This window comes from Schistocerca gregaria, chromosome 10 (assembly GCF_023897955.1).
Source record: "Schistocerca gregaria isolate iqSchGreg1 chromosome 10, iqSchGreg1.2, whole genome shotgun sequence".
Taxonomy (NCBI): domain Eukaryota; kingdom Metazoa; phylum Arthropoda; class Insecta; order Orthoptera; family Acrididae; genus Schistocerca; species Schistocerca gregaria.
The window spans coordinates 32,342,025-32,359,388 of NC_064929.1; positions in this window are offsets into that span (position 1 = coordinate 32,342,025).

A 17,364-nucleotide genomic window follows, 5' to 3' on the forward strand; every position below is an offset into this window, starting at 1 on the left:
AGTTTTCATGAATAATGGAGTGCACAATGGGGCTCGAGATGTGTTTGTTACCTCAGGTGCTGTATGATTGTCGACAAGGAGTGAAAACGGAGCAATTTGTGACGGCTCTTTCAATTTAAGACGTTAAAAACAGACGGAATTTGCATTTGTAATACCAGAGCATCGAAACTACTTGGAACATTTGTGTATATGAACGTGTCCGCGCCTTTGTACTCTGCTCCCTTCACCGCTACAAACCAACCAACCATCGTGTCCGTGCGCATCAGAGTCGCAAAGAATGGGGAATAGCGCAGTTTGGTCGTGCCTGGGGCGTAGCTGAGATGGTAGAGCGTTCGCTTCGCATGAGAAAGGTGCAGGGTTCAAGCCGCGGCGCCTCAATTTTTTGTGGGCAGTGCATTGTAAGTGTTGGTCGCGGCGAACCTAAAGGCACGCAAGATGTTGCAAAGCCAGCGTCACAAACTGATATGATGTATACTGACGTAAGGAGAGCAAGATGTAAGTGTGGGGACCGGCTGTAATCGAGGTGTCATCGAGTGCAGATCTGTCTTAGGTATCACGGCTTAACCTCATTGAAGTCTAGAGGGTGGACAACACCTTCGTCTTACTCAGAGCGGTGTCCGAACTCTATTTTCGACGTTATACGTGCCACTTTCAGTGTGGCCAACTACGATTCGATACAGAATGCACGAAACCTGAAAGACACCCTAACGGATACATAGAGAGTAGTGTTTGTCTGCTGAATAATGGGAGTGCAAGGGTCTGTGTCTTCTATATGGCTGTATGTAGCACCATTAGTCTTCGGGGCGGGCGTAGCTCAGATGGTAGAGCGCTCGCTTAGTAAGCGTGAGGTACTGGGATCAATACCCAGTGCCTCCAGAATTTTTAACACACCTACATGCGCACCTTGCCATTCAAGTGGAATAATTCTCAGCCTGCAGATGTGTCTAGGAAGATACAAGCGAATGATTAGCATCCACAATTGGCAAGCGTGCTGTTATTAGTGCGCGGGAAGCACCCTCCTCCCACGCCTACACTTTATTTAGAAACAGTACAAGTGTTCCCGTAAGATTCTCAAGCCTATGTCGGAAAGATCTGCCTTGCGCCGAGTTCACGTAAATCCCACTGCACATTCCTATTCTTTGCGTGCAGTCGGCTGCTACTGGTGTTGCTAGTTGTGACTGCTGATAACAGATGCCGTAGCAATCAATTCATGGAGTGAGTTGTATGTTTTGCGATAGTCTGTCTCTGACAAGCAAGCACAGGTGACATAGGTGCGAACACAGGAAGCTAGCAGACCCTCGCTGCCTGCAGACACCGAGCAGCCACTCTAGGAGGGCGGCCTAAGCCGTAGGCGAAATGTGCTCATTCGCTTTTGCGCGACGTCGAACTATAAATAATGCTGTCACTAGCGTGAGCGTCGTGGAAAGTCGGAAAAGTCGGCTGCGTGGGTGAGTGCCAAGTTTGGGGAGCGTTTTGTAGTATGCGCAGTGCAATGGAGACGCGGAAACTTGTTGTGGCCCAGTGTTTTGCAGTTGGACGACAAGATTAGTACACAGTAGTAAAGAGCGAGGCACTGAGTTGGCATGAGTAATGGAGTGCACAATGGGGCTCGAGATGTGTTTGTTACCTCAGGCGCTGTATGATTGTCGACAAGGAGTGAGAACGGAGCAATTTGTGACGGCTCTTTCAATTTAAGATGTTAAAAACAGACGGAATTTGCATTTGTAATACCTGAGCATCGAAACTACTTGGAACTTTTGTGTATATGAACGTGTCCGCGCCTTTGTACTCTGCTCCCTTCACCGCTACAAACCAACCAACCATCGTGTCCGTGCGCATCAGAGTCGCACAGAATGGGGAATAGCGCAGTTTGGTCGTGCCTGGGGCGTAGCTGAGATGGTAGAGCGTTCGCTTCGCATGGGAAAGGTGCAGGGTTCAAGCCGCGGCGCCTCAATTTTTTGTGGGCAGTGCATTGTAAGTGTGGGTCGCGGCGAACCTAAAGGCACGCAAGATGTTGCAAAGCCAGCGTCACAAACTGATATGATGTATACTGACGTAAGGAGAGCAAGATGTAAGTGTGGGGACCGGCTGTAATCGAGGTGTCATCGAGTGCAGATCTGTCTTAGGTATCACGGCTTAACCTCATTGAAGTCTAGAGGGTGGACAACACCTTCGTCTTACTCAGAGCGGTGTCCGAACTCTATTTTCGACGTTATACGTGCCACTTTCAGTGTGGCCAACTACGATTCGATACAGAATGCACGAAACCTGAAAGACACCCTAACGGATACATAGAGAGTAGTGTTTGTCTGCTGAATAATGGGAGTGCAAGGGTCTGTGTCTTCTATATGGCTGTATGTAGCACCATTAGTCTTCGGGGGGGCGGGCGTAGCTCAGATGGTAGAGGGCTCGCTTAGTAAGCGTGAGGTACTGGGATCAATACCCAGTGCCTCCAGAATTTTTAACACACCTACATGCGCACCTTGCCATGCAAGTGGAATAATTCTCAGCCTGCAGATGTGTCTAGGAAGATACAAGCGAATGATTAGCATCCACAATTGGCAAGCGTGTTGTTATTAGTGCGCGGGAAGCACCCTCCTCCCACGCCACCACTTTATTTAGAAACAGTACAAGTGTTCCCGTAAGATTCTCAAGCCTATGTCGGAAAGATCTGCCTTGCGCCGAGTTCACGTAAATCCCACTGCACATTCCTATTCTTTGCGTGCAGTCGGCTGCTACTGGTGTTGCTAGTTGTGACTGCTGATAACAGATGCCGTAGCAATCAATTCATGGAGTGAGTTGTATGTTTTGCGATAGTCTGTCTCTGACAAGCAAGCACAGGTGACATAGGTGCGAACACAGGAAGCTAGCAGACCCTCGCTGCCTGCAGACACCGAGCAGCCACTCTAGGAGGGCGGCCTAAGCCGTAGGCGAAATGTGCTCATTCGCTTTTGCGCGACGTCGAACTATAAATAATGCTGTCACTAGCGTGAGCGTCGTGGAAAGTCGGAAAAGTCGGCTGCGTGGGTGAGTGCCAAGTTTGGGGAGCGTTTTGTAGTATGCGCAGTGCAATGGAGACGCGGAAACTTGTTGTGGCCCAGTGTTTTGCAGTTGGACGACAAGATTAGTACACAGTAGTAAAGAGCGAGGCACTGAGTTGGCATGAGTAATGGAGTGCACAATGGGGCTCGAGATGTGTTTGTTACCTCAGGCGCTGTATGATTGTCGACAAGGAGTGAGAACGGAGCAATTTGTGACGGCTCTTTCAATTTAAGATGTTAAAAACAGACGGAATTTGCATTTGTAATACCTGAGCATCGAAACTACTTGGAACTTTTGTGTATATGAACGTGTCCGCGCCTTTGTACTCTGCTCCCTTCACCGCTACAAACCAACCAACCATCGTGTCCGTGCGCATCAGAGTCGCAAAGAATGGGGAATAGCGCAGTTTGGTCGTGCCTGGGGCGTAGCTGAGATGGTAGAGCGTTCGCTTCGCATGGGAAAGGTGCAGGGTTCAAGCCGCGGCGCCTCAATTTTTTGTGGGCAGTGCATTGTAAGTGTGGGTCGCGGCGAACCTAAAGGCACGCAAGATGTTGCAAAGCCAGCGTCACAAACTGATATGATGTATACTGACGTAAGGAGAGCAAGATGTAAGTGTGGGGACCGGCTGTAATCGAGGTGTCATCGAGTGCAGATCTGTCTTAGGTATCACGGCTTAACCTCATTGAAGTCTAGAGGGTGGACAACACCTTCGTCTTACTCAGAGCGGTGTCCGAACTCTATTTTCGACGTTATACGTGCCACTTTCAGTGTGGCCAACTACGATTCGATACAGAATGCACGAAACCTGAAAGACACCCTAACGGATACATAGAGAGTAGTGTTTGTCTGCTGAATAATGGGAGTGCAAGGGTCTGTGTCTTCTATATGGCTGTATGTAGCACCATTAGTCTTCGGGGGGGCGGGCGTAGCTCAGATGGTAGAGGGCTCGCTTAGTAAGCGTGAGGTACTGGGATCAATACCCAGTGCCTCCAGAATTTTTAACACACCTACATGCGCACCTTGCCATGCAAGTGGAATAATTCTCAGCCTGCAGATGTGTCTAGGAAGATACAAGCGAATGATTAGCATCCACAATTGGCAAGCGTGTTGTTATTAGTGCGCGGGAAGCACCCTCCTCCCACGCCACCACTTTATTTAGAAACAGTACAAGTGTTCCCGTAAGATTCTCAAGCCTATGTCGGAAAGATCTGCCTTGCGCCGAGTTCACGTAAATCCCACTGCACATTCCTATTCTTTGCGTGCAGTCGGCTGCTACTGGTGTTGCTAGTTGTGACTGCTGATAACAGATGCCGTAGCAATCAATTCATGGAGTGAGTTGTATGTTTTGCGATAGTCTGTCTCTGACAAGCAAGCACAGGTGACATAGGTGCGAACACAGGAAGCTAGCAGACCCTCGCTGCCTGCAGACACCGAGCAGCCACTCTAGGAGGGCGGCCTAAGCCGTAGGCGAAATGTGCTCATTCGCTTTTGCGCGACGTCGAACTATAAATAATGCTGTCACTAGCGTGAGCGTCGTGGAAAGTCGGAAAAGTCGGCTGCGTGGGTGAGTGCCAAGTTTGGGGAGCGTTTTGTAGTATGCGCAGTGCAATGGAGACGCGGAAACTTGTTGTGGCCCAGTGTTTTGCAGTTGGACGACAAGATTAGTACACAGTAGTAAAGAGCGAGGCACTGAGTTGGCATGAGTAATGGAGTGCACAATGGGGCTCGAGATGTGTTTGTTACCTCAGGCGCTGTATGATTGTCGACAAGGAGTGAAAACGGAGCAATTTGTGACGGCTCTTTCAATTTAAGACGTTAAAAACAGACGGAATTTGCATTTGTAATACCTGAGCATCGAAACTACTTGGAACTTTTGTGTATATGAACGTGTCCGCGCCTTTGTACTCTGCTCCCTTCACCGCTACAAACCAACCAACCATCGTGTCCGTGCGCATCAGAGTCGCAAAGAATGGGGAATAGCGCAGTTTGGTCGTGCCTGGGGCGTAGCTGAGATGGTAGAGCGTTCGCTTCGCATGGGAAAGGTGCAGGGTTCAAGCCGCGGCGCCTCAATTTTTTGTGGGCAGTGCATTGTAAGTGTGGGTCGCGGCGAACCTAAAGGCACGCAAGATGTTGCAAAGCCAGCGTCACAAACTGATATGATGTATACTGACGTAAGGAGAGCAAGATGTAAGTGTGGGGACCGGCTGTAATCGAGGTGTCATCGAGTGCAGATCTGTCTTAGGTATCACGGCTTAACCTCATTGAAGTCTAGAGGGTGGACAACACCTTCGTCTTACTCAGAGCGGTGTCCGAACTCTATTTTCGACGTTATACGTGCCACTTTCAGTGTGGCCAACTACGATTCGATACAGAATGCACGAAACCTGAAAGACACCCTAACGGATACATAGAGAGTAGTGTTTGTCTGCTGAATAATGGGAGTGCAAGGGTCTGTGTCTTCTATATGGCTGTATGTAGCACCATTAGTCTTCGGGGGGGGGGGCGGGCGTAGCTCAGATGGTAGAGGGCTCGCTTAGTAAGCGTGAGGTACTGGGATCAATACCCAGTGCCTCCAGAATTTTTAACACACCTACATGCGCACCTTGCCATTCAAGTGGAATAATTCTCAGCCTGCAGATGTGTCTAGGAAGATACAAGCGAATGATTAGCATCCACAATTGGCAAGCGTGCTGTTATTAGTGCGCGGGAAGCAGCCTCCTCCCACGCCTACACTTTATTTAGAAACAGTACAAGTGTTCCCGTAAGATTCTCAAGCCTATGTCGGAAAGATCTGCCTTGCGCCGAGTTCACGTAAATCCCACTGCACATTCCTATTCTTTGCGTGCAGTCGGCTGCTACTGGTGTTGCTAGTTGTGACTGCTGATAACAGATGCCGTAGCAATCAATTCATGGAGTGAGTTGTATGTTTTGCGATAGTCTGTCTCTGACAAGCAAGCACAGGTGACATAGGTGCGAACACAGGAAGCTAGCAGACCCTCGCTGCCTGCAGACACCGAGCAGCCACTCTAGGAGGGCGGCCTAAGCCGTAGGCGAAATGTGCTCATTCGCTTTTGCGCGACGTCGAACTATAAATAATGCTGTCACTAGCGTGAGCGTCGTGGAAAGTCGGAAAAGTTGGCTGCGTGGGTGAGTGCCAAGTTTGGGGAGCGTTTTGTAGTATGCGCAGTGCAATGGAGACGCGGAAACTTGTTGTGGCCCAGTGTTTTGCAGTTGGACGACAAGATTAGTACACAGTAGTAAAGAGCGAGGCACTGAGTTTTCACGAATAATTGAGTGCACAATGGGGCTCGAGATGTGTTTGTTACCTCAGGTGCTGTATGATTGTCGACAAGGAGTGAAAACGGAGCAATTTGTGACGGCTCTTTCAATTTAAGACGTTAAAAACAGACGGAATTTGCATTTGTAATACCAGAGCATCGAAACTACTTGGAACTTTTGTGTATATGAACGTGTCCGCGCCTTTGTACTCTGCTCCCTTCACCGCTACAAACCAACCAACCATCGTGTCCGTGCGCATCAGAGTCGCAAAGAATGGGGAATAGCGCAGTTTGGTCGTGCCTGGGGCGTAGCTGAGATGGTAGAGCGTTCGCTTCGCATGAGAAAGGTGCAGGGTTCAAGCCGCGGCGCCTCCATTTTTTGTGGGCAGTGCATTGTAAGTGTTGGTCGCGGCGAACCTAAAGGCACGCAAGATGTTGCAAAGCCAGCGTCACAAACTGATATGATGTATACTGACGTAAGGAGAGCAAGATGTAAGTGTGGGGACCGGCTGTAATCGAGGTGTCATCGAGTGCAGATCTGTCTTAGGTATCACGGCTTAACCTCATTGAAGTCTAGAGGGTGGACAACACCTTCGTCTTACTCAGAGCGGTGTCCGAACTCTATTTTCGACGTTATACGTGCCACTTTCAGTGTTGCCAACTACGATTCGATACAGAATGCACGAAACCTGAAAGACACCCTAACGGATACATAGAGAGTAGTGTTTGTCTGCTGAATAATGGGAGTGCAAGGGTCTGTGTCTTCTATATGGCTGTATGTAGCACCATTAGTCTTCGGGGGGGCGGGCGTAGCTCAGATGGTAGAGGGCTCGCTTAGTAAGCGTGAGGTACTGGGATCAATACCCAGTGCCTCCAGAATTTTTAACACACCTACATGCGCACCTTGCCATGCAAGTGGAATAATTCTCAGCCTGCAGATGTGTCTAGGAAGATACAAGCGAATGATTAGCATCCACAATTGGCAAGCGTGTTGTTATTAGTGCGCGGGAAGCACCCTCCTCCCACGCCACCACTTTATTTAGAAACAGTACAAGTGTTCCCGTAAGATTCTCAAGCCTATGTCGGAAAGATCTGCCTTGCGCCGAGTTCACGTAAATCCCACTGCACATTCCTATTCTTTGCGTGCAGTCGGCTGCTACTGGTGTTGCTAGTTGTGACTGCTGATAACAGATGCCGTAGCAATCAATTCATGGAGTGAGTTGTATGTTTTGCGATAGTCTGTCTCTGACAGGCAAGCACAGGTGACATAGGTGCGAACACAGGAAGCTAGCAGACCCTCGCTGCCTGCAGACACCGAGCAGCCACTCTAGGAGGGCGGCCTAAGCCGTAGGCGAAATGTGCTCATTCGCTTTTGCGCGACGTCGAACTATAAATAATGCTGTCACTAGCGTGAGCGTTGCGTGAGCGTCGTGGAAAGTCGGAAAAGTTGGCTGCGTGGGTGAGTGCCAAGTTTGGGGAGCGTTTTGTAGTATGCGCAGTGCAATGGAGACGCGGAAACTTGTTGTGGCCCAGTGTTTTGCAGTTGGACGACAAGATTAGTACACAGTAGTAAAGAGCGAGGCACTGAGTTTTCATGAATAATGGAGTGCACAATGGGGCTCGAGATGTGTTTGTTACCTCAGGTGCTGTATGATTGTCGACAAGGAGTGAAAACGGAGCAATTTGTGACGGCTCTTTCAATTTAAGACGTTAAAAACAGACGGAATTTGCATTTGTAATACCAGAGCATCGAAACTACTAGGAACTTTTGTGTATATGAACGTGTCCGCGCCTTTGTACTCTGCTCCCTTCACCGCTACAAACCAACCAACCATCGTGTCCGTGCGCATCAGAGTCGCAAAGAATGGGGAATAGCGCAGTTTGGTCGTGCCTGGGGCGTAGCTGAGATGGTAGAGCGTTCGCTTCGCATGAGAAAGGTGCAGGGTTCAAGCCGCGGCGCCTCAATTTTTTGTGGGCAGTGCATTGTAAGTGTTGGTCGCGGCGAACCTAAAGGCACGCAAGATGTTGCAAAGCCAGCGTCACAAACTGATATGATGTATACTGACGTAGGGAGAGCAAGATGTAAGTGTGGGGACCGGCTGTAATCGAGGTGTCATCGAGTGCAGATCTGTCTTAGGTATCACGGCTTAACCTCATTGAAGTCTAGAGGGTGGACAACACCTTCGTCTTACTCAGAGCGGTGTCCGAACTCTATTTTCGACGTTATACGTGCCACTTTCAGTGTGGCCAACTACGATTCGATACAGAATGCACGAAACCTGAAAGACACCCTAACGGATACATAGAGAGTAGTGTTTGTCTGCTGAATAATGGGAGTGCAAGGGTCTGTGTCTTCTATATGGCTGTATGTAGCACCATTAGTCTTCGGGGGGGGCGGGCGTAGGTCAGATGGTAGAGGGGTCGCTTAGTAAGCGTGAGGTACTGGGATCAATACCCAGTGCCTCCAGAATTTTTAACACACCTACATGCGCACCTTGCCATTCAAGTGGAATAATTCTCAGCCTGCAGATGTGTCTAGGAAGATACAAGCGAATGATTAGCATCCACAATTGGCAAGCGTGCTGTTATTAGTGCGCGGGAAGCACCCTCCTCCCACGCCTACACTTTATTTAGAAACAGTACAAGTGTTCCCGTAAGATTCTCAAGCCTATGTCGGAAAGATCTGCCTTGCGCCGAGTTCACGTAAATCCCACTGCACATTCCTATTCTTTGCGTGCAGTCGGCTGCTACTGGTGTTGCTAGTTGTGACTGCTGATAACAGATGCCGTAGCAATCAATTCATGGAGTGAGTTGTATGTTTTGCGATAGTCTGTCTCTGACAAGCAAGCACAGGTGACATAGGTGCGAACACAGGAAGCTAGCAGACCCTCGCTGCCTGCAGACACCGAGCAGCCACTCTAGGAGGGCGGCCTAAGCCGTAGGCGAAATGTGCTCATTCGCTTTTGCGCGACGTCGAACTATAAATAATGCTGTCACTAGCGTGAGCGTTGCGTGAGCGTCGTGGAAAGTCGGAAAAGTTGGCTGCGTGGGTGAGTGCCAAGTTTGGGGAGCGTTTTGTAGTATGCGCAGTGCAATGGAGACGCGGAAACTTGTTGTGGCCCAGTGTTTTGCAGTTGGACGACAAGATTAGTACACAGTAGTAAAGAGCGAGGCACTGAGTTTTCATGAATAATGGAGTGCACAATGGGGCTCGAGATGTGTTTGTTACCTCAGGTGCTGTATGATTGTCGACAAGGAGTGAAAACGGAGCAATTTGTGACGGCTCTTTCAATTTAAGACGTTAAAAACAGACGGAATTTGCATTTGTAATACCAGAGCATCGAAACTACTTGGAACTTTTGTGTATATGAACGTGTCCGCGCCTTTGTACTCTGCTCCCTTCACCGCTACAAACCAACCAACCATCGTGTCCGTGCGCATCAGAGTCGCAAAGAATGGGGAATAGCGCAGTTTGGTCGTGCCTGGGGCGTAGCTGAGATGGTAGAGCGTTCGCTTCGCATGAGAAAGGTGCAGGGTTCAAGCCGCGGCGCCTCAATTTTTTGTGGGCAGTGCATTGTAAGTGTTGGTCGCGGCGAACCTAAAGGCACGCAAGATGTTGCAAAGCCAGCGTCACAAACTGATATGATGTATACTGACGTAAGGAGAGCAAGATGTAAGTGTGGGGACCGGCTGTAATCGAGGTGTCATCGAGTGCAGATCTGTCTTAGGTATCACGGCTTAACCTCATTGAAGTCTAGAGGGTGGACAACACCTTCGTCTTACTCAGAGCGGTGTCCGAACTCTATTTTCGACGTTATACGTGCCACTTTCAGTGTGGCCAACTACGATTCGATACAGAATGCACGAAACCTGAAAGACACCCTAACGGATACATAGAGAGTAGTGTTTGTCTGCTGAATAATGGGAGTGCAAGGGTCTGTGTCTTCTATATGGCTGTATGTAGCACCATTAGTCTTCGGGGGGGCGGGCGTAGCTCAGATGGTAGAGGGCTCGCTTAGTAAGCGTGAGGTACTGGGATCAATACCCAGTGCCTCCAGAATTTTTAACACACCTACATGCGCACCTTGCCATTCAAGTGGAATAATTCTCAGCCTGCAGATGTGTCTAGGAAGATACAAGCGAATGATTAGCATCCACAATTGGCAAGCGTGCTGTTATTAGTGCGCGGGAAGCAGCCTCCTCCCACGCCTACACTTTATTTAGAAACAGTACAAGTGTTCCCGTAAGATTCTCAAGCCTATGTCGGAAAGATCTGCCTTGCGCCGAGTTCACGTAAATCCCACTGCACATTCCTATTCTTTGCGTGCAGTCGGCTGCTACTGGTGTTGCTAGTTGTGACTGCTGATAACAGATGCCGTAGCAATCAATTCATGGAGTGAGTTGTATGTTTTGCGATAGTCTGTCTCTGACAAGCAAGCACAGGTGACATAGGTGCGAACACAGGAAGCTAGCAGACCCTCGCTGCCTGCAGACACCGAGCAGCCACTCTAGGAGGGCGGCCTAAGCCGTAGGCGAAATGTGCTCATTCGCTTTTGCGCGACGTCGAACTATAAATAATGCTGTCACTAGCGTGAGCGTCGTGGAAAGTCGGAAAAGTTGGCTGCGTGGGTGAGTGCCAAGTTTGGGGAGCGTTTTGTAGTATGCGCAGTGCAATGGAGACGCGGAAACCTGTTGTGGCCCAGTGTTTTGCAGTTGGACGACAAGATTAGTACACAGTAGTAAAGAGCGAGGCACTGAGTTGGCATGAGTAATGGAGTGCACAATGGGGCTCGAGATGTGTTTGTTACCTCAGGCGCTGTATGATTGTCGACAAGGAGTGAGAACGGAGCAATTTGTGACGGCTCTTTCAATTTAAGACCTTAAAAACAGACGGAATTTGCATTTGTAATACCAGAGCATCGAAACTACTTGGAACTTTTGTGTATATGAACGTGTCCGCGCCTTTGTACTCTGCTCCCTTCACCGCTACAAACCAACCAACCATCGTGTCCGTGCGCATCAGAGTCGCAAAGAATGGGGAATAGCGCAGTTTGGTCGTGCCTGGGGCGTAGCTGAGATGGTAGAGCGTTCGCTTCGCATGAGAAAGGTGCAGGGTTCAAGCCGCGGCGCCCTTATTTTTTGTGGGCAGTGCATTGTAAGTGTTGGTCGCGGCGAACCTAAAGGCACGCAAGATGTTGCAAAGCCAGCGTCACAGACTGATATGATGTATACTGACGTAAGGAGAGCAAGATGTAAGTGTGGGGACCGGCTGTTATCGAGGTGTCATCGAGTGCAGATGTGTCTTAGGTATCACGGCTTAACCTCATTGAAGTCTAGAGGGTGGACAACACCTTCGTCTTACTCAGAGCGGTGTCCGAACTCTATTTTCGACGTTATACGTGCCACTTTCAGTGTGGCCAACTACGATTCGATACAGAATGCACGAAACCTGAAAGACACCCTAACGGATACATAGAGAGTAGTGTTTGTCTGCTGAATAATGGGAGTGCAAGGGTCTGTGTCTTCTATATGGCTGTATGTAGCACCATTAGTCTTCGGGGGGGCGGGCGTAGCTCAGATGGTAGAGGGCTCGCTTAGTAAGCGTGAGGTACTGGGATCAATACCCAGTGCCTCCAGAATTTTTAACACACCTACATGCGCACCTTGCCATTCAAGTGGAATAATTCTCAGCCTGCAGATGTGTCTAGGAAGATACAAGCGAATGATTAGCATCCACAATTGGCAAGCGTGCTGTTATTAGTGCGCGGGAAGCACCCTCCTCCCACGCCTACACTTTATTTAGAAACAGTACAAGTGTTCCCGTAAGATTCTCAAGCCTATGTCGGAAAGATCTGCCTTGCGCCGAGTTCACGTAAATCCCACTGCACATTCCTATTCTTTGCGTGCAGTCGGCTGCTACTGGTGTTGCTAGTTGTGACTGCTGATAACAGATGCCGTAGCAATCAATTCATGGAGTGAGTTGTATGTTTTGCGATAGTCTGTCTCTGACAAGCAAGCACAGGTGACATAGGTGCGAACACAGGAAGCTAGCAGACCCTCGCTGCCTGCAGACACCGAGCAGCCACTCTAGGAGGGCGGCCTAAGCCGTAGGCGAAATGTGCTCATTCGCTTTTGCGCGACGTCGAACTATAAATAATGCTGTCACTAGCGTGAGCGTCGTGGAAAGTCGGAAAAGTTGGCTGCGTGGGTGAGTGCCAAGTTTGGGGAGCGTTTTGTAGTATGCGCAGTGCAATGGAGACGCGGAAACCTGTTGTGGCCCAGTGTTTTGCAGTTGGACGACAAGATTAGTACACAGTAGTAAAGAGCGAGGCACTGAGTTGGCATGAGTAATGGAGTGCACAATGGGGCTCGAGATGTGTTTGTTACCTCAGGCGCTGTATGATTGTCGACAAGGAGTGAGAACGGAGCAATTTGTGACGGCTCTTTCAATTTAAGACCTTAAAAACAGACGGAATTTGCATTTGTAATACCAGAGCATCGAAACTACTTGGAACTTTTGTGTATATGAACGTGTCCGCGCCTTTGTACTCTGCTCCCTTCACCGCTACAAACCAACCAACCATCGTGTCCGTGCGCATCAGAGTCGCAAAGAATGGGGAATAGCGCAGTTTGGTCGTGCCTGGGGCGTAGCTGAGATGGTAGAGCGTTCGCTTCGCATGAGAAAGGTGCAGGGTTCAAGCCGCGGCGCCCTTATTTTTTGTGGGCAGTGCATTGTAAGTGTTGGTCGCGGCGAACCTAAAGGCACGCAAGATGTTGCAAAGCCAGCGTCACAGACTGATATGATGTATACTGACGTAAGGAGAGCAAGATGTAAGTGTGGGGACCGGCTGTTATCGAGGTGTCATCGAGTGCAGATCTGTCTTAGGTATCACGGCTTAACCTCATTGAAGTCTAGAGGGTGGACAACACCTTCGTCTTACTCAGAGCGGTGTCCGAACTCTATTTTCGACGTTATACGTGCCACTTTCAGTGTGGCCAACTACGATTCGATACAGAATGCACGAAACCTGAAAGACACCCTAACGGATACATAGAGAGTAGTGTTTGTCTGCTGAATAATGGGAGTGCAAGGGTCTGTGTCTTCTATATGGCTGTATGTAGCACCATTAGTCTTCGGGGGGGCGGGCGTAGCTCAGATGGTAGAGGGCTCGCTTAGTAAGCGTGAGGTACTGGGATCAATACCCAGTGCCTCCAGAATTTTTAACACACCTACATGCGCACCTTGCCATTCAAGTGGAATAATTCTCAGCCTGCAGATGTGTCTAGGAAGATACAAGCGAATGATTAGCATCCACAATTGGCAAGCGTGCTGTTATTAGTGCGCGGGAAGCACCCTCCTCCCACGCCTACACTTTATTTAGAAACAGTACAAGTGTTCCCGTAAGATTCTCAAGCCTATGTCGGAAAGATCTGCCTTGCGCCGAGTTCACGTAAATCCCACTGCACATTCCTATTCTTTGCGTGCAGTCGGCTGCTACTGGTGTTGCTAGTTGTGACTGCTGATAACAGATGCCGTAGCAATCAATTCATGGAGTGAGTTGTATGTTTTGCGATAGTCTGTCTCTGACAAGCAAGCACAGGTGACATAGGTGCGAACACAGGAAGCTAGCAGACCCTCGCTGCCTGCAGACACCGAGCAGCCACTCTAGGAGGGCGGCCTAAGCCGTAGGCGAAATGTGCTCATTCGCTTTTGCGCGACGTCGAACTATAAATAATGCTGTCACTAGCGTGAGCGTTGCGTGAGCGTCGTGGAAAGTCGGAAAAGTCGGCTGCGTGGGTGAGTGCCAAGTTTGGGGAGCGTTTTGTAGTACGCGCAGTGCAATGGAGACGCGGAAACTTGTTGTGGCCCAGTGTTTTGCAGTTGGACGACAAGATTAGTACACAGTAGTAAAGAGCGAGGCACTGAGTTTTCATGAATAATGGAGTGCACAATGGGGCTCGAGATGTGTTTGTTACCTCAGGTGCTGTATGATTGTCGACAAGGAGTGAAAACGGAGCAATTTGTGACGGCTCTTTCAATTTAAGACGTTAAAAACAGACGGAATTTGTATTTGTAATACCAGAGCATCGAAACTACTTGGAACTTTTGTGTATATGAACGTGTCCGCGCCTTTGTACTCTGCTCCCTTCACCGCTACAAACCAACCAACCATCGTGTCCGTGCGCATCAGAGTCGCAAAGAATGGGGAATAGCGCAGTTTGGTCGTGCCTGGGGCGTAGCTGAGATGGTAGAGCGTTCGCTTCGCATGAGAAAGGTGCAGGGTTCAAGCCGCGGCGCCTCCATTTTTTGTGGGCAGTGCATTGTAAGTGTTGGTCGCGGCGAACCTAAAGGCACGCAAGATGTTGCAAAGCCAGCGTCACAAACTGATATGATGTATACTGACGTAAGGAGAGCAAGATGTAAGTGTGGGGACCGGCTGTAATCGAGGTGTCATCGAGTGCAGATCTGTCTTAGGTATCACGGCTTAACCTCATTGAAGTCTAGAGGGTGGACAACACCTTCGTCTTACTCAGAGCGGTGTCCGAACTCTATTTTCGACGTTATACGTGCCACTTTCAGTGTGGCCAACTACGATTCGATACAGAATGCACGAAACCTGAAAGACACCCTAACGGATACATAGAGAGTAGTGTTTGTCTGCTGAATAATGGGAGTGCAAGGGTCTGTGTCTTCTATATGGCTGTATGTAGCACCATTAGTCTTCGGGGGGGCGGGCGTAGCTCAGATGGTAGAGGGCTCAATACCCAGTGCCTCCAGAATTTTTAACACACCTACATGCGCCCCTTGCCATTCAAGTGGAATAATTCTCAGCCTGCAGATGTGTCTAGGAAGATACAAGCGAATGATTAGCATCCACAATTGGCAAGCGTGCTGTTATTAGTGCGCGGGAAGCAGCCTCCTCCCACGCCTACACTTTATTTAGAAACAGTACAAGTGTTCCCGTAAGATTCTCAAGCCTATGTCGGAAAGATCTGCCTTGCGCCGAGTTCACGTAAATCCCACTGCACATTCCTATTCTTTGCGTGCAGTCGGCTGCTACTGGTGTTGCTAGTTGTGACTGCTGATAACAGATGCCGTAGCAATCAATTCATGGAGTGAGTTGTATGTTTTGCGATAGTCTGTCTCTGACAAGCAAGCACAGGTGACATAGGTGCGAACACAGGAAGCTAGCAGACCCTCGCTGCCTGCAGACACCGAGCAGCCACTCTAGGAGGGCGGCCTAAGCCGTAGGCGAAATGTGCTCATTCGCTTTTGCGCGACGTCGAACTATAAATAATGCTGTCACTAGCGTGAGCGTCGTGGAAAGTCGGAAAAGTTGGCTGCGTGGGTGAGTGCCAAGTTTGGGGAGCGTTTTGTAGTATGCGCAGTGCAATGGAGACGCGGAAACCTGTTGTGGCCCAGTGTTTTGCAGTTGGACGACAAGATTAGTACACAGTAGTAAAGAGCGAGGCACTGAGTTGGCATGAGTAATGGAGTGCACAATGGGGCTCGAGATGTGTTTGTTACCTCAGGTGCTGTATGATTGTCGACAAGGAGTGAAAACGGAGCAATTTGTGACGGCTCTTTCAATTTAAGACGTTAAAAACAGACGGAATTTGCATTTGTAATACCAGAGCATCGAAACTACTTGGAACTTTTGTGTATATGAACGTGTCCGCGCCTTTGTACTCTGCTCCCTTCACCGCTACAAACCAACCAACCATCGTGTCCGTGCGCATCAGAGTCGCAAAGAATGGGGAATAGCGCAGTTTGGTCGTGCCTGGGGCGTAGCTGAGATGGTAGAGCGTTCGCTTCGCATGAGAAAGGTGCAGGGTTCAAGCCGCGGCGCCTCAATTTTTTGTGGGCAGTGCATTGTAAGTGTTGGTCGCGGCGAACCTAAAGGCACGCAAGATGTTGCAAAGCCAGCGTCACAAACTGATATGATGTATACTGACGTAAGGAGAGCAAGATGTAAGTGTGGGGACCGGCTGTAATCGAGGTGTCATCGAGTGCAGATCTGTCTTAGGTATCACGGCTTAACCTCATTGAAGTCTAGAGGGTGGACAACACCTTCGTCTTACTCAGAGCGGTGTCCGAACTCTATTTTCGACGTTATACGTGCCACTTTCAGTGTGGCCAACTACGATTCGATACAGAATGCACGAAACCTGAAAGACACCCTAACGGATACATAGAGAGTAGTGTTTGTCTGCTGAATAATGGGAGTGCAAGGGTCTGTGTCTTCTATATGGCTGTATGTAGCACCATTAGTCTTCGGGGGGGCGGGCGTAGCTCAGATGGTAGAGGGCTCAATACCCAGTGCCTCCAGAATTTTTAACACACCTACATGCGCACCTTGCCATTCAAGTGGAATAATTCTCAGCCTGCAGATGTGTCTAGGAAGATACAAGCGAATGATTAGCATCCACAATTGGCAAGCGTGCTGTTATTAGTGCGCGGGAAGCAGCCTCCTCCCACGCCTACACTTTATTTAGAAACAGTACAAGTGTTCCCGTAAGATTCTCAAGCCTATGTCGGAAAGATCTGCCTTGCGCCGAGTTCACGTAAATCCCACTGCACATTCCTATTCTTTGCGTGCAGTCGGCTGCTACTGGTGTTGCTAGTTGTGACTGCTGATAACAGATGCCGTAGCAATCAATTCATGGAGTGAGTTGTATGTTTTGCGATAGTCTGTCTCTGACAAGCAAGCACAGGTGACATAGGTGCGAACACAGGAAGCTAGCAGACCCTCGCTGCCTGCAGACACCGAGCAGCCACTCTAGGAGGGCGGCCTAAGCCGTAGGCGAAATGTGCTCATTCGCTTTTGCGCGACGTCGAACTATAAATAATGCTGTCACTAGCGTGAGCGTTGCGTGAGCGTCGTGGAAAGTCGGAAAAGTCGGCTGCGTGGGTGAGTGCCAAGTTTGGGGAGCGTTTTGTAGTATGCGCAGTGCAATGGAGACGCGGAAACTTGTTGTGGCCCAGTGTTTTGCAGTTGGACGACAAGATTAGTACACAGTAGTAAAGAGCGAGGCACTGAGT